The sequence below is a fragment of the Propithecus coquereli genome, unplaced genomic scaffold (assembly GCF_000956105.1).
Source record: "Propithecus coquereli isolate 6110/MARCELLA unplaced genomic scaffold, Pcoq_1.0 Scaffold168, whole genome shotgun sequence".
NCBI classification, from domain to species: domain Eukaryota; kingdom Metazoa; phylum Chordata; class Mammalia; order Primates; family Indriidae; genus Propithecus; species Propithecus coquereli.
In genome coordinates, this window is record NW_012141413.1 from 3,791,753 (window position 1) to 3,811,186 (window position 19,434).

Here is a 19,434-nt window from a genome sequence, read left to right on the forward strand (position 1 = left end):
TGTGGCAAAGCTTTTACCGAGTCAGCAAGCCTTAGAAAACATCAGGTAGTTCATACTGGAAAGAAACCATACAAATGTAAAGACTGTGGTAAATCCTTTAGCCATAGTTCATACCTTACTCAACATCACAGAATTCATACTGGAGAAAAACCCTACAAATGTAAAGAATGTGGCAAAGCCTTTACCCAGTCAGCAAGCCTTAGAATACACCAGGTAATTCATACTGGAGAGAAACCCTACAAATGTGAAGAATCCTTTACCCAGTCAGCAAGCCTTAGACTACATCAGGGAATTCATACTGGAAAGAAACCCTACAAATGTGAAGAATGTGGCATATCCTTTACCCGGGTGGCAAGCCTTAGAATACATCAGAGACGTCATACTGGAGAAAAACCTTACAAATGTGAAGAATGTGGCATATCCTTTACCCAGTCAACAAGCCTTAGAATACACCAGGTAGTTCATACTGGAGAGAAACCCTGCAAATGTAAAGAATGTGGCAAAGCCTTTACTCAGCTTTCAAATCTTAGACGACATCAGAGAATTCACAGTGGAGAGAAACCTTACAAATGTAATGAATGTGGTAAATCCTTTAGACATAGTTCATACTTTACTCAACATCAGAGAATTCATACCGGAGAGAAACCCTACACATGTAAAGAATGTGGCAAAGCTTTTACTCAGTTTTCAAGTCTTAGACACCATCGAAAAATTCATACTGGAGAGAAACCATACAAATGTAAAGAATGTGATAAATCCTTTACCCATAGTTCACAACTCAATCAACATCAGAGAATTCATACTGGAGAAAAACCCTACAAATGTGAAGAATGTGGCAAAGCCTTTACTCAGTTTTCAAGTCTTAGACAACATCAGAACATTCATACTGGAAAGAAACCACATAAATGTAAAGAATGTGGAACATTCTTTACCCATAGTTCACAACTTACTCGACATCAGAGAATTCATACTGGAGAGAAACCCTACAAATGTGAAGAATGTGGCAAAGCCTTTAACTGCCATTCAAGCCTTACTCAACATCGGAGGATTCATACTGGAGAAAAACCTTACAGATGTGAACAATGTGGCAAAGCCTTTAACCGTAAATCACACCTTAATCAACATCAGAGAATTCATACCACGGAAACTGTATAGATGTAATACATGTGAAAAGAATTTATATTTGTGTATTTATCCTAAATACACAACTTGGAAGTTATCAGAGTGTCCATAGGGAAAGAAATTTTACAGGTGCAATGAATGTGTAGAAGCATTTAATCAAAACTTACATCTAAATTCATCGTGGATTCACACAGGTAAAAACTAAAGCACATTTTCAGATTTTACACTAACCCAGAGTATCGTAGAGAATGTGAAGTTGAAGCAGTTAGATAATTTATCTGCTTGTGTTGTTCAAAAGAGCAAGAACATTTATGTTTGGACAGGTATAATTATAGTCAATGGGTAATTTGTATTGACACTATTTGAAATTTTTCAAAAGCAAATATTGATGTAGTTCAGTTTTCAAATTAGTTTATGCTATATTTTCATTCTTAATGTCTGTATGAAAATATGTATTCTGTTGTTTCTGCATCAGAGCTGTGAGAGGCCATTCAATATTAGGTCAATTTGATTAATACCAATTTTCCATAAATGTTTAATGGCAAATGTAAAGTACATTAAGAAAATCTAAAGAGAGGTTTTTTGTGTGTTTGAATCATAAAACAATAATGCATGTAAATACACAGTATGCAATTGGGTTTTTTTATTCTGTATTAAACTAAGAAATAGTCTAAATTTTCAAAATAAATTATTTTACCGATTGCTCCTTAAGTATGAAAAATCTGGCCAGTTGGTTAAAATACTGACATATCTTTATAATAGAATAAAACAGAAGTCTTGAATATTATTTGATGTGATAGAAGACATGGAAATCTTGAATGCTATTTGATGTAATAGAAATAAAAACATCTTCACAGATATCAGAGGAAAGTGAAGATGACTCCTGAGAGGCCGTATATGTATTCAAATCAATGTATACTAAATAATTAGCCTCAATCTTAAAGAAAGTATAACACTAAGTTCACTACATTAGACCAAGAATAATGTTTCTTGTGTGCTTGTGAGCAAGGAGCATATAGTGGATTTTAAAATGCTTTATTTAGGCTATAGGTTAACTAATTTGTCTTGATTAATAACATGCAATTGTTCTTAATGGTTTAACACTGATGTGCAATGAATAAAATGGTACTCTGCCACAAATGTTAAACTATATTCTCTACAATTGTAGTTAACAAATGAAAATAATGTACTGTTTGGGTAACACAGTGGAATAACTTCTAGTAATCGCTTTATTTTGAGGAACAAAACTTTCAATAATTTCAGCATATTCTCATAGTTACTATTTTGTGTCCCTTTTTTTGTAGTTATGGGGTTGTTGATATGCTTACAATAAAGATTATATGGGAGTATAATTCAATTCCATACCTTTAAATCCTAAATCATTATTCATAAAATTTTAGCCAACATTTTTCTTTGCACATGGCCTTTTCTGGGCCAATCAAACACATAGAGATGTTTTGTTTAGATTTACATTTAATGCAATATACAATGTATCAAGCTAAAAACAAGCTTTGTGTAAGAACTGTAGAGGAGAAATGCATGTGTGTGTGTGTACCTATCTTCAGAAGAAAATGGGAAGTGGATCAAAACAGATAAGTTCAGATGATTTGATGGTTTACAAGCAACCTAGACCTTACAAATTCTCAAAGCAAACTTAGCTTCTCTGTGTTAAATTTATTTCTTACAAATCTCATGTCTCCAGGGTGCAGACTCTCCCCATACAAATTCTGTCTTTTTCACTTGCCACCTATTCAGTTAGAGTAATTACATGATTTTCTGGTCCTTCAAATTGTTGAACATACATGGACTGTCACATGCTCACACATTAGCCTGTGCATCTTTCACCTGTCAAGCTGCACAAAACACCAGAATTGAGTTTCCAACTGCAGCTTCTGAGTTTCAAACTTATCCACAGAGCTAACTGCTGGCATGAATGTGGAGGTTTTAATATACTTTTCTAACTATAATTCTTTATCTAGCTTTTATACCATCATCACAGCTGATAACTGTCTTCTGTAACTACTTCCAAAGCTCCTAGTAATGGCCAGTCCACTGTTAATGCCACGTGGTGATTTTCCTTACCCTAGGGTGCAATGCAGTTCTCTACTAACAGGTTCTCTAGTCCTTAAAGTTTAGGGGCATCCCTGTAGTCCGCATGCATGTCACAAATGGGCAACACCACCCCAAATAGATGAGGAGTAACACCCCAAAATTTTCACTCCCATAATTTCTTCATCTTGCCCATACTTTGGTTAGCGGACCGGTACTGGCTATCTTGCCACTTGTTTTGTAAAATGTCCATACATGCAAAGTGAGGCCCAAATGCAGAAGGAGCCAAGAAACCAAAGGAAGAGGCAGACAAATCCAATTTGTCACTAGCAGGTGACTTATTGGTGAATTTATGGACAGGTGCATAGTCATGGGTGGCAACAACACAGGTGGATCTCCATGCTGTTACACCACAGATATGGGGCTTATGTACTATTTAGAAAAAGTGTATACCTGTTAATGTGCAGAACAATTAAACTTCACCTTCCAGGAGAAGACAAAAATGCCAATGCCATGTACTTCATAGCTTGTGATTTGTGTGATAAATCAAGGTTGTTTTTACCTAAGGGCAGGATTTATACTAATATGTGTTCTTACACAAGAAACAGTAAAGTAATATTCTGAGAGGCATTCCCAGAACGGGTTAATCAGAAGTCAACATGGTGTATGAGCATCCGGAGGGAGGTACTTTAGCCTCTACGAAGCTTCCTCTCCAGTACCATGGAACATTTAGGGTTCTGAGGAGCCCAGTAGAAGCTCTCAACCAGGTAGTTTGGATCTGTTTTGTTCTCATATTTAAGATAATTGAACTCGCACAAGTCCCCTTATGCCCAAATTTATTCCTTCTTCTCCACAGAAAAATTTCCAGAAAATTAAAAAATCTGCACTAAAGAAAACACTAAGCAGAGTCAGCTCACCAAGTAAAAGTGGAGGCCAGGAGATGGAGAGAAAGTATTTGGGGGCAGGGACAGAAAATAGCAGAGTTGAAGACGACTACGTCAGGAGTGTTTGTGTTTCACCTTCTCACTGAAAGTTTACTATGAAATATAAGTCACCAGTCATGTCTAATCTGGGCTAACAGATGTGTTCGTCGATGGACAAGTGTTTAGAAAGGGGGCCCTGGTAACGGGTGTGGCGATGGCAGCTGGGCTGTTCAGCAAAGGTGACGAACTGGCAGAATTCACAGGTCTCTGACTGCAGTGCTGGTCCATCCTGTCGGCAAGGAGCTTTCCCAGGCTGTTGAGTAGATGTGGTAGGGGGCTTAATTCGTACTCCAGATTAGCCCAGCAGTTCCTCAGGAAGCCAAACCCCTTCTGCAGCACCTGTCTGCACTGCACGGGGAGGGGATTGCTGGCTAGAATAGAGATGTGGATGGCAGAGGAATCCCGTGGGCCACATGGGCAGATGGGTTGCTTTTCATTCCAATGCACTTACGTGGGACAGATGTGTTGGCTGAGACTCCCCACTCGGCCCCTTTGCAGACACTGCTAATCATAGTCAGGATTCTGAGCCCAGAGCCCGGCTGGCAGTGACACGTGCTTCAGGTTGCTTATGAGAAGGATCTGGGACTCATGCATTTCTAACGGACCCTTCCTGACCAGACCTCAGAACCTTCAATATAAATGAGGAAGCAAAGTGTCACCACAAGTTACCCTGAGAAGACCCTGTCTATCTGTGACCCTGTCACAGATAGTTCCTTGGGCTCCCACTTCCTGGGTGGCGGAAAGGGCAGTTCTGTGCAAACTCCCATCCTTAACATTGTAAACCCTTTAGAATGGTCTCTTGTGGACAGAGATTCCGGTGGGGCTGGGGCAGGCAGGAACCACTCAACCAGGCCTCCCAATATGCCCCGTCCCCCTCCTAGCATGGCCAGGCGTGGCTGGGGAACTCTGTGCTAGTAGACAAGCATACAGACCCCAAAAGGTGGGACCCTGGTCAGTGGGGTGCTGGGATGTGTGGTGGAGGCAGCCGGGACAGGGCTGCCAGGTGGGAGAAGGAGCCAGCCTCTCCTGGGGGGACCTTGGCAAGCCACTGCCCTCTTAGGGCCTGTGTTTTCTCATCTGGAAAATGCAGGAGTGATGAGCCCCTTGTGGAGGCCTCACAGGGTTGTGATGGGTTCAAGGGAGGATAGAAGGCCGGGCCAGGTGGCTCACGCCTGTAAACCTAGCACTCTGGGAGGTCGAGGCGAGTGGATCGCTCAAGGTCAGGAGTTCCAGACCAGCCTGAGCAAGAGCTAGACCCCGTCTCTACAAAAAAATAGAAAGAAATGATCTGGACAACTAACAATATATATATATATATAATTAGCCAGGCATGGTGGCACATGCCTGTAGTCCCAGCTACTCGGGAGGCTGAGGCAGGAGGATTGCTTGAGCCCAGGAGTTTGAGATTGCTGTGAGCTAGGCTGACGCCATGGCACTCTAGCCCGGGCAACAGAGCCAGACTCTGTCTCACACACACAAAAAAATTATATACATAGATGTTATAATTTTTCAAATGCTTGGACTTAGAAATGACCAATATTAAACTATATTAGATACACATATATGTGATAAAATTAAGATGCAGTGGAAAGGTAAAATCAAAATGTCCGTTCCCCTCTTGAAAGTGAGGGAGATAATTACATCAAATGTTATTGCTTTGAATTGATTAGAACCAACGGCTAACCCAAGTGACTGCTGATTCTAGAGGCAGCAAAAGGTCCCACTGGAGAGGGAAACTTCCCCTCTACCTCACCACAGTCATCCTGGGAGTTCCACTGTGTTCTGTAGAATTATTCAGCTTCCACAGTCTGAGCTGATAAATTCAGCTAGGTCATTATCATTGTTCTTACAACTTTGGACCTTTTTTCTTGTGCTTCTGTTTAAAATGGGTTGCACATATGACTATTGCATCGTGAGTTTCCAGACATCTAATGGGCCACTTGTCTGTGTCTTGCTTTTAAAAAAAAACTAAAATCCAAACAAACAAACAAGCAAACAAAAAATTACAGTCCTAACATTAACCTTTGGAAGCTGCCTGTGATCGATGCTGACTCACTGACCTCCCTACTTCTCAACCCACAGAGAATTTAGAAGAATTGTCAGGTCTTAGGACTCATGGTCAAGATAAGGATGTGCCCAGTGAAGTGTGTGATGGGTCCCTGACACACAGCCCTTGAGCTAAAATAAGAAAAATAAGTAGAATATGCAACCAAAGAAGCCCTGGCAACTTCAGACTCTGGGGCACTATATCAAGACTGACAGAAGGAACAAAGGCAAAGGTGAGACATCTGAAGGGTTGAAATCATCCTTGGACATTGGAATTCCGGTGTCTCCCATTGACTCTGTGTCTACAGCCTTCTCTAAGCATGGATAGAGGAACTCAACAGAAATGCACAAAGAGCACAGTATACTCCTGAATTCCTCACTCAGGAGCTCATGCTACACCTGGAGGATCATTTCGGGCAGGTGTATGGGGCCATCTTTAAACTGCATATGGCAGGTAGAATAGCAATGGAGTCCAAATGAAAGTACATGTGGGGCTGCCTGGAACTGGGGGCTGGATATGACATGAGGGCAGAAGTAGCACTGACAAAGTTTGCAAAACCTTCCATGCTTTCTTCACTCCAAAATATGAGCAAGGACTGTGCCCTTGCTTCCCATCCCCCAAGGGGACCAGGAAGTTGAGACATGTCCAGACACTTAACATAGATTGTTCTCAGGCAAGAAAAGCTGCAAAGGAAGATCCTACTGCAGAATATTCCCAGGAGACTTCAACTGAAGCATCAGCAAACTATAAGGAAATTTGAGGGTGTTTTTTTCCCCTGGTTCCCTGCTCCCCCCATGGACTCCCTGATTTGTTATTACTGTAACCTTGAGGGTGGATTATTTTGAAAACTCAGGATAACCAAAAGGATTCCTCACATATGTGTGTTCTTTCTTTCCTTCCTTTCTTGTTTCTGAGACAGAGTCTCCCTCAGTTGCCCGGGCTAGAGTGCCATGGCGTCAGCCTAGCTCACAGCAACCTCAAAGTCCTGGGCTCAAGCGATCCTTCTGCCTCAGCCTCCCGAGTAGCTGGGATTATAGGTGCACGCCACGATTCCTGGCTAATGCTTTCTATGTTTAGTAGAGACGCGGTCTCTCTCTTGCTCAGGCTGATGTTGAACTCCTGACCTCAAAGCGATCCTCCGCCTCGGCCTCCCAGAGTGCTAGGATTACAGGCGTGAGCCACCGCGCCCGGTCGAAATTTTTTTTTTTTTTTGATTTGGCTACTAGAAGATTTGAAACTCATATGTTGCTGACATTTTATTTCTTAGATGATTTTCTTCATTTTGAAATCTCAGGCTGCCTGCTCAAAAGACGAGAGGCCAGGAAAGGTCATAAAATCTGACATGTTAAAATAATTATCATTATATTGTATTCATTTGTGAATAATATATATGTATTATTCACAACTTCATATAACCGTATACACAAGGTTAATGCAAATGTCCCCCGTGTGGAGCCAGGCCCAGGACAGGGAGACAGCGCTTTATGCAAAGGGGCGGATCCAGGAACCTGTCATTCTTGCCTCATTCAGCCCTGTGTGTGATGGCGTCTCCTGTCACTCAGGGCCCGGAGGGGAAGGGCCTGGAATCCTGTCCAATCAGAGGCACTGGTGTGGGAACTGTCCAATCAGGCACCCAGCCGGAAAGGAGGGGGCGGAGTTCCGGCACTGGCGGGGCCTTTGTCTCTGACCAGACGAGGAGCCAGACGTGAGTCCGGCGTCCCTTCTCTGCCTTGTTTCTTCAGCTCGGGAGGCCCAGGTGGCTCTGCCGCAGCCTCTGTCCCCTTGCGACCTGCAGGTACTGGGAGAGCCGTGGCCAGGATGCCAGGACACCGCCGAAGTTAAGAAATGGTGAGTGTGCGGGCGAGTGTGCTGGTGGGGGAGCGCCGGAGCCGGTCAGAGCCGGCTGTGGCGGCCGCGGGCCTCCGCTCTGAAGTCTGAGAACCCGGTCTCCGCTGGGGAAGTTTGGCCCTCGGTCCCCTTTGGCTGCAGGAGGGACTGTGCTGGCAGCCAGGACCAGGCATCCTGTCCCAGCCTGCAAGGCATATTTGGCCCCGCCAGAGCCCTCCCTGTCCGCTGCCTCGCGTCTCCCCCAGATTGTGCGGTGACAACGCGGAAGTCATCAAGGAAGGATCCCGACTCGGTGTGCAGGTTCATGCGTGGGAGGAGCTGTGTCTGTGGGGTCCCCATCCCTCTTTTCTCCTGTTAAAAATTAAACTGACGCGCCGCTACAACCTGAAACAGAATTTGAGCAAACAGCGATTTATGGGCGGAGAAGCCTCCAGCCATGATTTGTAGTTTGGTACCCACCGGAGGGGCTTGAAGACAAAGACTTTTATAAAGGTGCACGAGGAAGCAATCCATGTTCGATAATTGATTGGGTGCAGTTCTGTAGTCAGCTTATTTGGACTATTCAGGTGGAAATGTTCTGGTTATCTAATCAGAGGTTAGCTTTGCGCAGTGTCTCTATCGTAGCCAATGAGGTTTATCCGAGACGCGATTATTGCTAATTGAAACTTTTCCCAATAGCCCACCATGACGACTTGAAATATAGTCAGTATTGGCAATTTTTGACAGTCTCTATGGAAACTGAAAAAAAAAATCAGAGGTTAATTGGAAGTTTGTGGTTTGTTAAACCTGAATTTTGTTTCCCTTTAAGGTAGTAATTTATAAGAAATGAAATTGAGTTAGATTTTGCATTTCTTTAAGGTAGGAACGTGGGCACTAGAGACACTTCAGTCTAATTGCCTCTGTTATTTAATTATTTTAACACTCCACCGGGGAATTGGTCTCCCCCCCCCCACCTTTTTCCCAAATATGACAAGAGGGGTTTCAAATACACCATCCTGTTCTCCCAGCCTAACTCAGACTTGCAGTAAAATCTTAAATCCAATTTCTTTTGAATTTCACCAAACACCAAATTCCCCTCTGTAATTCACACCTTTATCTCTTATTTGTCCTTTATTATACATTTCAGACTCGGTATTTAAATAAACCGGTTTTTTTTTTCCTTTTTTTTTACAGAGAAGTGGATGACACTCTTTTAAAGATCTGTTTTCTGTTTATAAATATTTCACATGAGATCGAAACAGAATAATCCCTTTACGCTCCACTGTAAAAAATTACTGTGCCTCTCCTTTTCCCTGCCTTAGACACAGGCTCTTTATCAGAATGTCTTTGGGTTGAGGTTCTGCTTTGGAAATATACAAAGTGATGCGTCCTCAGCCACCCTCTAGACTTTATCCGGTCCTGAGTTGTAGAACTGTCTGGGGATGACCTAAGATGCCTACAGCAGTCATGACTGCTAGGTTGTCTAGTGAATGTCAGCCCTGGGTCATCTCCCAGAGAACAGCCTGAGGTGTGGGCGCAGAGCCTCCCAGAGGAGCATCTGGTGCTGAGAGCAGTCAGTCTCCTGCTATACCCTTCATATGAAAAGCTAGCTTCTTGAGACATCAATGCTTTCTTCCCCCAACCTCAGTTTCCATGCCTTGGAGATACACTGGTGGTCAGTAAATTGGATGCTGATATGGAGGAGAAAAGACAGAAATGATTCATGCCCTCTGGATTCTCTGAGACTTGTGAAGAGAGAAACACTATCCCCAAAGAAAACCCACTCACTGAGGAAGTTTAAGAACCTGTAAAGCAACATGCACCTCAGACACACAGGGAGGCACAGTGCAGGGGCTCCTGGGAGGCTGGTCATTGAGAACTTCGATGAGCAGCATGAGAATGGGGGGCTGTCCTAAATGATAGGATGGCCTCACTTGAAACTTGACTTGGACATGTTTGTGCTCCAGTCAGCACTGCCAGTCCCTGAGTTTGTCACCTCGAAAAGATTTATTCACTTATTTCAACTTCAGTTTTTTTATTAACTGTAAATTGTATTTTATCAGTAGACTTTAACAGATAAAAAAATATTTCCAAAGGGAATGAAAAATGAGTATTTCAGAAGAAAAATCTAGTCATATATATTCCGTTTGTTAAAAAATTTATATATGTTTTTCTATCCCAGAGTGAATATACTAAGTTTCTTAGATCTGTTCTTTTTTGGTGTAATTTCAAACAACCTCAGAATTTAGCTGTGGGAATCCTACCCGGGAAAAGAAATGGGAAAAAAAAATCTCTCTTCCACTATGGTTGTAGAAAATAAATAAATGAGAAAATGTGGTAAATTAATTGGTAAATCACATAGATTCATGATAACATCAGTTCGGTTTTTTTGTTTGTTTGTTTTTTGCTGGGTGGAGAATGAATTTGTGACAGTGTATATCTCCATGGATAACCTGTTCCCTAGATGTCTGAGTTTAATGCTAAATTTTATGATACGGATCTCAGCACTTGCTAGTAATGTTCACATATAATTAACTGTTTAATAAGTGATTTGTTACCATGGAAGTAATTAAATGGCCTGTTTTTGTTTGAAAGGTATAAATACTTTTGCTTTTTCCTGTTAAGATATAAAATGTAACTACTTCATCATTTTCTTCCATTCTATAAATTGTGTTTGAGTGATTTTGCTGAATTCTTCAAACACTGGATATTTTCTTATTTAAAACTCAGTGAATGACTCTTTTGGGAAGTAGAAGTCTGAGCCCAGTGACTCCGGGCCAAGTCAGTCTGAAAAAGGAGGTTATTGAAGTCCCAGTTAGTTCCTCCTGGGGATCCTCCCTAGCAGGTGTCCCAGCTGCCTACACCAGCCATAGAAGGAGCCGGTTATACTGAGAGAAGCTTCAGAGCCCTGGAAAGCTGGGGGCTCCCAGGAAGATGATGTTGGGGTTGATATGGAATGGGCTTGGGAGACCCTGAGCATGGAATGGTTGTTATTAAATACTTTGGGTCTGTATACATTGTGAAATGACTAAAACAATAAGTTAATGAACATATTTATTATCTCACATTGTTACCTATTTTTTGTACTGATAACACGGTCTACTGTCTTAGCAAATTTTAAGCATATAAAACATTATTATTAACTATAGTAATGAAGCTGTACATTATATCCCCAAGACTTATTCATCTGAGAACTGAAAGTTTACCCCTTCAACATGTTCCCAGTTTCCCTGTCTCCAGGCCCTGGCAGCCACCTTTGTACCCTCTGCTTCCGTGAATTCAGCCTTTTCAGATTCCCCATGTAAGTGAGATCATGCAGTATTTGTCTTTCTGTTCCTGGCTTCTTTCACTTAGCATAGTGTCTTCCAGGTCCATACATGTTCAAATGGCAGGATTTTATAATTTTTCATGGTTGAGTAATATTCTGTTGTGAATATATACCATATTTTCTTTATCCATTCAGTGTCCACAAACATTTAGATTTTGTTAATATTTTGGCAATTGTGAATAATGCTGCAGTGACTGTGGGGGTGCAGATATTTCTTCAAAATGCTGATTTTATTTCCATTGGTTATATTGAAAGAAATGAGATTGCTGGATTTTATGGTCGTTCTGTTTTTTAATTTGCTTTGTAAAGAATCTCCATACTGGTTTTCATAATGACTCTGCCAATTCTCAACTCACCAGCAGTGCCCAGGATTTTTTTTTTCCTTGTGACTCTTTGTCTTTTTTTTAATTTTATTTTTACTTTGATGTGTGAAGACTAAAACTCTTTGTCTTTTTTCATTGTTATTATTAATAGCCATCCTAACAGGTATGTAATGACATCTCGTCAAGGTTTTGACTTGCAGTTATCTGATCATTGATGATGTTAGGCATCTTTCATATACTTTTTGGCTATTTCTTTTTTTTTTTTTGAGACAGAGTCTCACTGTGTTGCCCGGGCTAGAGTGCCGTGGCATCATCCTAACTCACAGCAACCTCAAACTCCTGGGCTCAAGCGATCCTTCTGCCTCAGCCTCCAGAGTAGCTGGGACTACAGACATGTGCCACCATGCCCGGCTAATTTTTTCTATGTATTTTTAGTTGTCCGATTAATTTCTTTCTATTTTTAGTAGAGACAGGGTCTCGCTCTTGCTCAGGCTGGTTTCGAACTCCTGAGCTCAAACAATCCGCCCGCCTCGGCCTCCCAGAGAGCTAGGATTACAGGCGTGAGCCACTGCGCTTGGCCTTTTTGGCTATTTCTATGTCTCCATTAAAAGAATATGCATTCAGACTTTTTCCTATTTTTAATTGGATTATTATTGTTGTTTTTGTCTTTGATTTGTATGAGTTTCTTATATATTTTGGTTATTAACTTCTTGCCAGATATACAATTTGCAAATATTTTCTCCCATCCTATAGGTTTTCTTAATTTATAATTTTCTTTACTGTGCAGGGCTTTTTAGTGTGATCCAGTCCAAATATATTTGCTACTGTTGGTGTACTTTTGTTCTATTCAAACAAACCATTGTCAATATCAAGGAGATTTCTTGCATGTTTTGTTATAAGATTTTAAAGAATTCATGTCTTACATTTAAGCTTTGATTTTATTTTGAAGTCATTTTGGGGTATGGTGTGAGAAAAAATATTTGATTTTATTCTTTTGTTTGAGGGTATCCAGTTTTTCTCAACACCAAGTATTGGCAAGACTATAATTTCTGCATTGTATATGCTTGGTGAGCTTGTCAAAGATTAGTTCATCTTTTATGCTTAGGTTTATTTCTTGGCTCTCTAGTCTCTTTCATTGTATTTTGTTTCATCAACTAGTATGCACATATCATCCTGTTTTTATTACTATAGTTTTGAAGTATAGTTTGGTATCAGAAAGGATGCCCCCCCAGCTTTGTTCCTCAGGATTGCTTTGGCTATTCAAAGTCTCTTTCAGTTTTATATCAATTTTAGGATTATATTTTCTGTTACTGTGAAAAATACCATTGGAATTTTGATGGAGATCCAATTGAATATACACATTGCTTTGGATGATATGGAACCTTAACAATATTTATTCACACAATCCATATACATGGGAAATCTTTATATTTATTTGTGTTGTCTTTAATTTTTCATCACTATATTTTTTAAGTGTAAAGATCTTTCACTTCTTTGATTAAATTTATTGCTAAGCAATTTATTGTTTTGATGCTATTGTAATTGAAATTGTTTTCTTCCTTTTTTTATTGGATATTTTCTTTTTTTTCCTTCTTCTTTTTTTTTCTTTTTTTTGAGACAGAGTCTCACTCTGTTGCCTGGGCTAGAGTGCCGTGGCATCAGCCTGGCTCACAGCAACCTCAAACTCCTGGACTCAAGCGATCCTCCTGCCTCAGCCTCCCAAGTAGCTGGGACTACAGGCATGTGCCACCATGCCCGGCTAATTTTTTCTATATATTTTTAGTTGTCTGGCTAATTTCTTTCTATTTTTAGTAGAGACAGTGTCTTGCTCTTGCTCAGGCTGGTCTCAAACTCCTAAGCCCAAAGGATCCGCCCGCCTCAGCCTCCCAGAGTGCTGGGATTACAGGTGTGAGTCACCACGCCTGGCCCATATTTTTCTTTATTTAGAAATGTAAGGCTTTTCTTTGCTTCGGAAGGCTGGATTGATTACAGCTTTCTCATTTTGTGTAAGAACAGTGTCAATATATAAATAAAATAATAAAAATTACCTTTAGTTTCTTATAAATGCCTTTTTTTTTTTTTTTGAGGCAGAGTCTCACTCTTTTGCCCGGGCTAGAGTGAGTGCCGTGGCGTCAGCCTAGCTCACAGGGTCTCGCTCTTGCTCAGGCTGGTTTCGAACTGAGCTCAAACAATCTGCCCGCCTCGGCCTCCCAGAGTACTAGGATTACAGGCGTGAGCCACCGTGCCCGGCCCCTTATAAATGCTTTTTAATTAAAATTTTATCATTAGAGCCTTTTATTAATGATTATTGTACATTTTCTGTGAAATTTTACTGCTATAACACTGTATGGCAATGATATAAAATATGTGCTCATATCTCCTTTCAGTCCAGTGTAGTTGAACATTATAGTTATCTGAAAAAAGTTTGTTTTTTTTCCTGAGACCGGGCCTTACACTGTTACTCACTCCAGGGTGCAGTGATGCCCATGATAGCTCACCTCAACCTCAGATTCCTGGGCTCAAGTAATCCTCCTGGCTCAGCCTTTGTAGTAGCTAGGACTCCAGGCGTGCACCACCACGCCCAGCATATGTTTTATTAAATTTTTGTAGAGACATGGTCTCAACATGTTTTCCAGGCAAGTCTCAAACTCCTTTGATGAAGCAAACAAAATATTTTTTAATGGTATATCAGTGTTTTGTACAGGATTTTAATCAGTAAACATTTCTCTTATTTTTGTTTTCCAGTTCAGTATTACTGTGTTTCTTTTTCAGGGTAGGATCCTTGACATCACTTTATTGTGTTTTTGTCTTTACCTATCTACTATAACGCTGGATGACAATTTGCAACTTTGTATTTATATTCTAAGTCAATTAAAATATGCATCAGCCATAAGTGTATTACAATTATATGTGTATGTTTGTCTCTGTAAATATGACCCCAACTTTTTTTATGGCTTATCTTGTATATTTTTTCTTTCACTAATTTTTAATTGTTTTATCCTAAGTGAGTAGTCATTAAAATAGTCATAATTTTCTTATGTGTTTAATGATGAATCTTATTTTGTGTAAAACACTTTTGGGATTTGAAGGCAATTTTTAGAAATCTCATGACTCTGTATCTCTTTTACTTATACATTATATATTATATTTTTAAGTACCATTATGTAATCCTCATTTAAGCACAGTATATTCAGAGATACCAAAGGACTCTAATTTAGGAGTTATACATTCAAAATCATCCATCCTTAGTGCACATTTTGTAGTTTTTAGTACATGACTGATTGGTAGGTGGAGTTACAATTTTGGACTCATATAAGCTTTTTTAAAATAATAGCCAACTCTAGAAGCAGACGTTATTTATGACATTCCAAAATTTCTGCCCTCAGAATTTATTTTGTATTAGAATTATTCATGTATCTGTTTTGTGTCCTCTGAAACATTATAAGCTATTTGAGCTCAGGTACAGCCATAGTCTATATGTCCCAGAGCACCTATGACAATGTATAAAAGGTAATGTCTTTTGAATGTGAATTAATGAACAAACTAAAGGATTTTTAGATAATGGAGCATCACAAGTAATGCAAAAAAACAAAACAAAGAAAAGAAAACACCAGAAGAAAGAAGGTAGGAAGGAAGGAGGAATGGAAGGGAAGGGAACGGAAGGGAAAGGGAAAGGGAAAGGGATGGAAAAGGGAAAGGAAAGGGCAAGGAAAGGAAAGGAGACAGGAAAGGAAAGGAAAGAAAGGTTAGGGATAAATGCCTAGTTATTAAGTGTATGGACTGACTTAACAGGGCACAGATAGATAGCCCCTTTGGTGTTCATGATGTATCAGTTAAATTAAGTTCATTGAGAAAAAATACATCATAAATAATAATGAAGAGCACACTATACTTTCTGATATCTTCCCATGGTGCCTTTAGCTTAGGGATTTTTAGGTAATAATTTCTTGGCCTTTTAAAATTCTGACCATCTGTTATTAGACTGTGTACCTTTACAAATCTTGCATAACTCCTTGGTAATTCTGATTACCAATTCTCCCCACAAGTGAACAGTTTGTTGATTGTAGATAAATCAAAAAATGTTTGTTGCTTTTCTTCTCCATTATTCTCTCTTCAGGAATAATGTGCAGCTATCAGGTAAGTGGTAGATCAGCATGAGATAAGCATGTGCATGTATATGAATGACTTTAAAGTAATGATTGTTCTTTTTATTATAATATTTATAAATAATAGAAATCAGTATTATCAGAGACAGTATCAATAGACAAATGTCACACACATACATACTGGTATATATAGTGTGCGCGTGTATATAAACTGCTCTACCCATACCTTAATATTACATTTTTCTTTTTCTTCCTTAGCTTAAGCTCATAATTGATTGATCTCGGCTTCCTTCCTTCCTTTCCATTTTTTCACTTTCTTCTCTTTTTATTTTCACCTAAACCTCTGCCCTACTCCCTATATCCCAGTTTTACTTATTACACAACATTTTAAATATATGCAAAATAAACAAAATAGTATAACAGATGTATCACCTAGCCTTACCAACTACTATTCATGTGTGGTTTTTGTTTCATCTATACTTCAACAAATTCCCCAGTAACACTTTAATTTTTTTTTAGTCTTTTTATTGTGAGGTAAGATACACATATATTGAAAGGTACAAATCTTAGTTAATTCTACATTGTTGACAAATAAATAAACCCATATAACCTTCATCTTTTTAAATTATATTTTTATCATCCTCAAAAAAATTCCCAGGCAATTTTTTCTCAACCAGAGGCAATCTCTATGCTGAATTTTTTCACCATAGGTTTATTTTGAATGAAATAATATGTATAATGTTATGCCAAGCTTTTCTTATTTACTAGGTTTATAAGATTCATCTAAGTTGTGTGGTTCAGTAGTTTGTTTCTTTGTATTGCTGAATAGTATTCTGTTGTATGAATGCCCTACAATTTATTATTAATAATTCATTTTCCTATTGATGGACATTTGGGTTGTTTCCTGCTTTGGGCTATAATTACTAAAAGATTTATGAACATTCTTATTTATATTTTTATATTTGATTTAATTTTACTATTAGCATTTAAGTTACAGTTCTTTGCACTTTGCATTTTGTAGTAGTTGTTGAGGGATTACAATATGAATCTTTAACATAACACATATTGACTTTATGCTCTATTATTTTAATAAATGTAAAATATAATTTTTTTTTAGCTACAGAGCATTTTTAATTATATCCTATTCTTTGTGCTATAAATTTTACATCTACATGTTATAAATCCCACAGTACACTGTTCTAATTTTTTCTTTACATAGTCACAGGTCTATTTAAGAAATTAAGAGGGAAAAGTAAATATTTGGGGGCAGATACTTTGGGAATGTGCAAATACCTTGTTTCTTCCTTACGTTTCACCCACAATTTCTGCATTCCCCGGGAAATTGTACCTATATTCATCATTACTGTGATAATCTTCTGATAAATTTTCTGTTTTCCATCATCCATATACATTGATTTGAATTTGGAATTCTGTAGTATTTCCTTCTTTCTTCTTTTTAAATCTATTTTACAGTAGTATGGACTCATGAACATTTATGTTATTCTCTGGACCATAACCAATTGCTTTCATTATTTTATTGCTGACATTGTTCCAGCTTGGATCATTGGGAAGTCTCTCAGATTGGCTTTGACATGTCCCCATGCATTTTTTTTTTTTGAGACAGAGTCTCACTGTGTTGCCCGGGCTAGAGTGCCGTGGCGTCATCCTAGCTCACAGCAACCTCAAACTCCTGGGCTCAAGCGATCCTTCTGCCTCAGCCTCCCGCACATGCATTTTTTAAGCACTTATTTACTTTATGTATCTAAAAGGTACTCTAGGTTCAACTTGTATTTTTCATCTCCAGCCTCAGAATTATCCATTTTTAAAAGCAGCCCCAGTTACTTTTGTTGAAGAATATTTAGAAACCAAGATCTAAGAGCCAGGTGTGCTCCTTGGTAGTGTGCGTCACTGCTTCTTGGCTCTCCCAGCAGAGTCTGGGGAATATATGTATTCATATAAACTCAGGTATACACATATCGACCTGTCCATCTGTAGATGTATTATTACAATAGTCATGGGTTCATCCGGGTATTTCCAACTTCAGTCCAGGACTACAAAATTTATTCTAGCATTGTCCCTTGGTTTATTTTTAATTTTTGTCAAGCAAATGGAAATAAGGCTGCAATTATATTTTTAAGCTAACGTGTAAACTAATTTCAGAATGTCTAATCCATACCCGTGTGGGGAACATACAAGGTAGAATATAATGTTTGTGTACAGTCTTAGAGCATTCAATCAAAATACTGTTTTCCAAGATGACTTAGGTCAGAACTTTTCATCCCTACTACCTTAAATGGGGTTAAGTAATACATCTGTTGTATAGTGAGACTAATTTCTCACAGTCTGCATTCCATCTGAATTCCCCCAACATCCTGGCATTAACAAGGATGTTTTAAAATTTGCAGAAAAGAAAATTCACTCTTTGCTGTGTATAGTTTATTGGGTTTTAACAACTGTCTAGAGTCACACATCCACCTCCACAGTACCATCCAGAACTGTTTTATCACCCTCAGAAGTTTTTCATGCTAACATCTTGTAGTCAACTCCTTTCCTCATCCTATTACTTGGCAATGACTAATCATTTTCTATCCTTTAACTTTATATTTAACTTTTTATACAGTGTCATAAAATATAATTATATAATCCACTGTAGCCTTGTAGATCGGCCCTCCTTCTCTTAGAGAAATGCTTTTAAGAGTTATCTATATTGTAATATAAATCGTTTGTTCTGTTTTGTTGATAACTAGGAACCTATTCTATGTATGCAAAACAGTTTCTTTATCCATTCACCTGCTGAGGAACATCTGGTTTATTTCTAGTTCATTGAAAAATATAAATGTAGTGGCTATAAACATCCATAAACAGGATTTTTAAAAAAATATTAGTTTTTAATTTGCTAAATACTCAGGCCTGGGATATATGGGTCATATAATAAGTATATGTTTAACTTTATAAGAAACTGCTAAACTGTTTTCCAAAGTTAGCGTGACATTTTACACATTTCTAGTTCTCATTGCCCAAAATCCTCACCAGCACTTGGTATTGGCAATTTTATTTTGCATGGCTGCCATTCTTAGGGTGTGCAGTATCTCATTGTGGCTTCTGCCTCATTTTTAAAAAAGAGTTCTCCTGAATATAGAATTCTGTGTTGACATTAGGTTTTCCTCTCTGCACTTAAAAGATGCAATTCCACTGTTGAATTAACCTCTATGGTTCATGATGACATATCTATTGTTCAAATAATTTTCTCTATATGTATTTTTCCTCTCTCTGGCTATTTCCAAGATTTTTTGTTTATCATCAGATTTTAGGAGTTTGACTATTATGTACCTAGGTATTATTTTCTTATATTTTCAATTTGGTGTTTGGTGACCTTCTTAGATCTAAAAATTTCAGTTTACTACAAATTTCTATAAGTCTTCAGCTATTAATTTTTAATTTTCTTTTTTACCTCATTTTTATTTTGCTGTCTCTCTACTTCTGGGACTCAATGATTCTACAGGTCTGTGAGGCTCTGTTTTTCTTCACACTTTTCTGCACACTTTCCATTAGGTTAGAAAATTTCTATTTTTGTATTTAAATTTCTTCTGTTTTTACTCTACTGACAAGCTCAAAAGTAATTTTTTATATTATCATTTTATATTTGGAT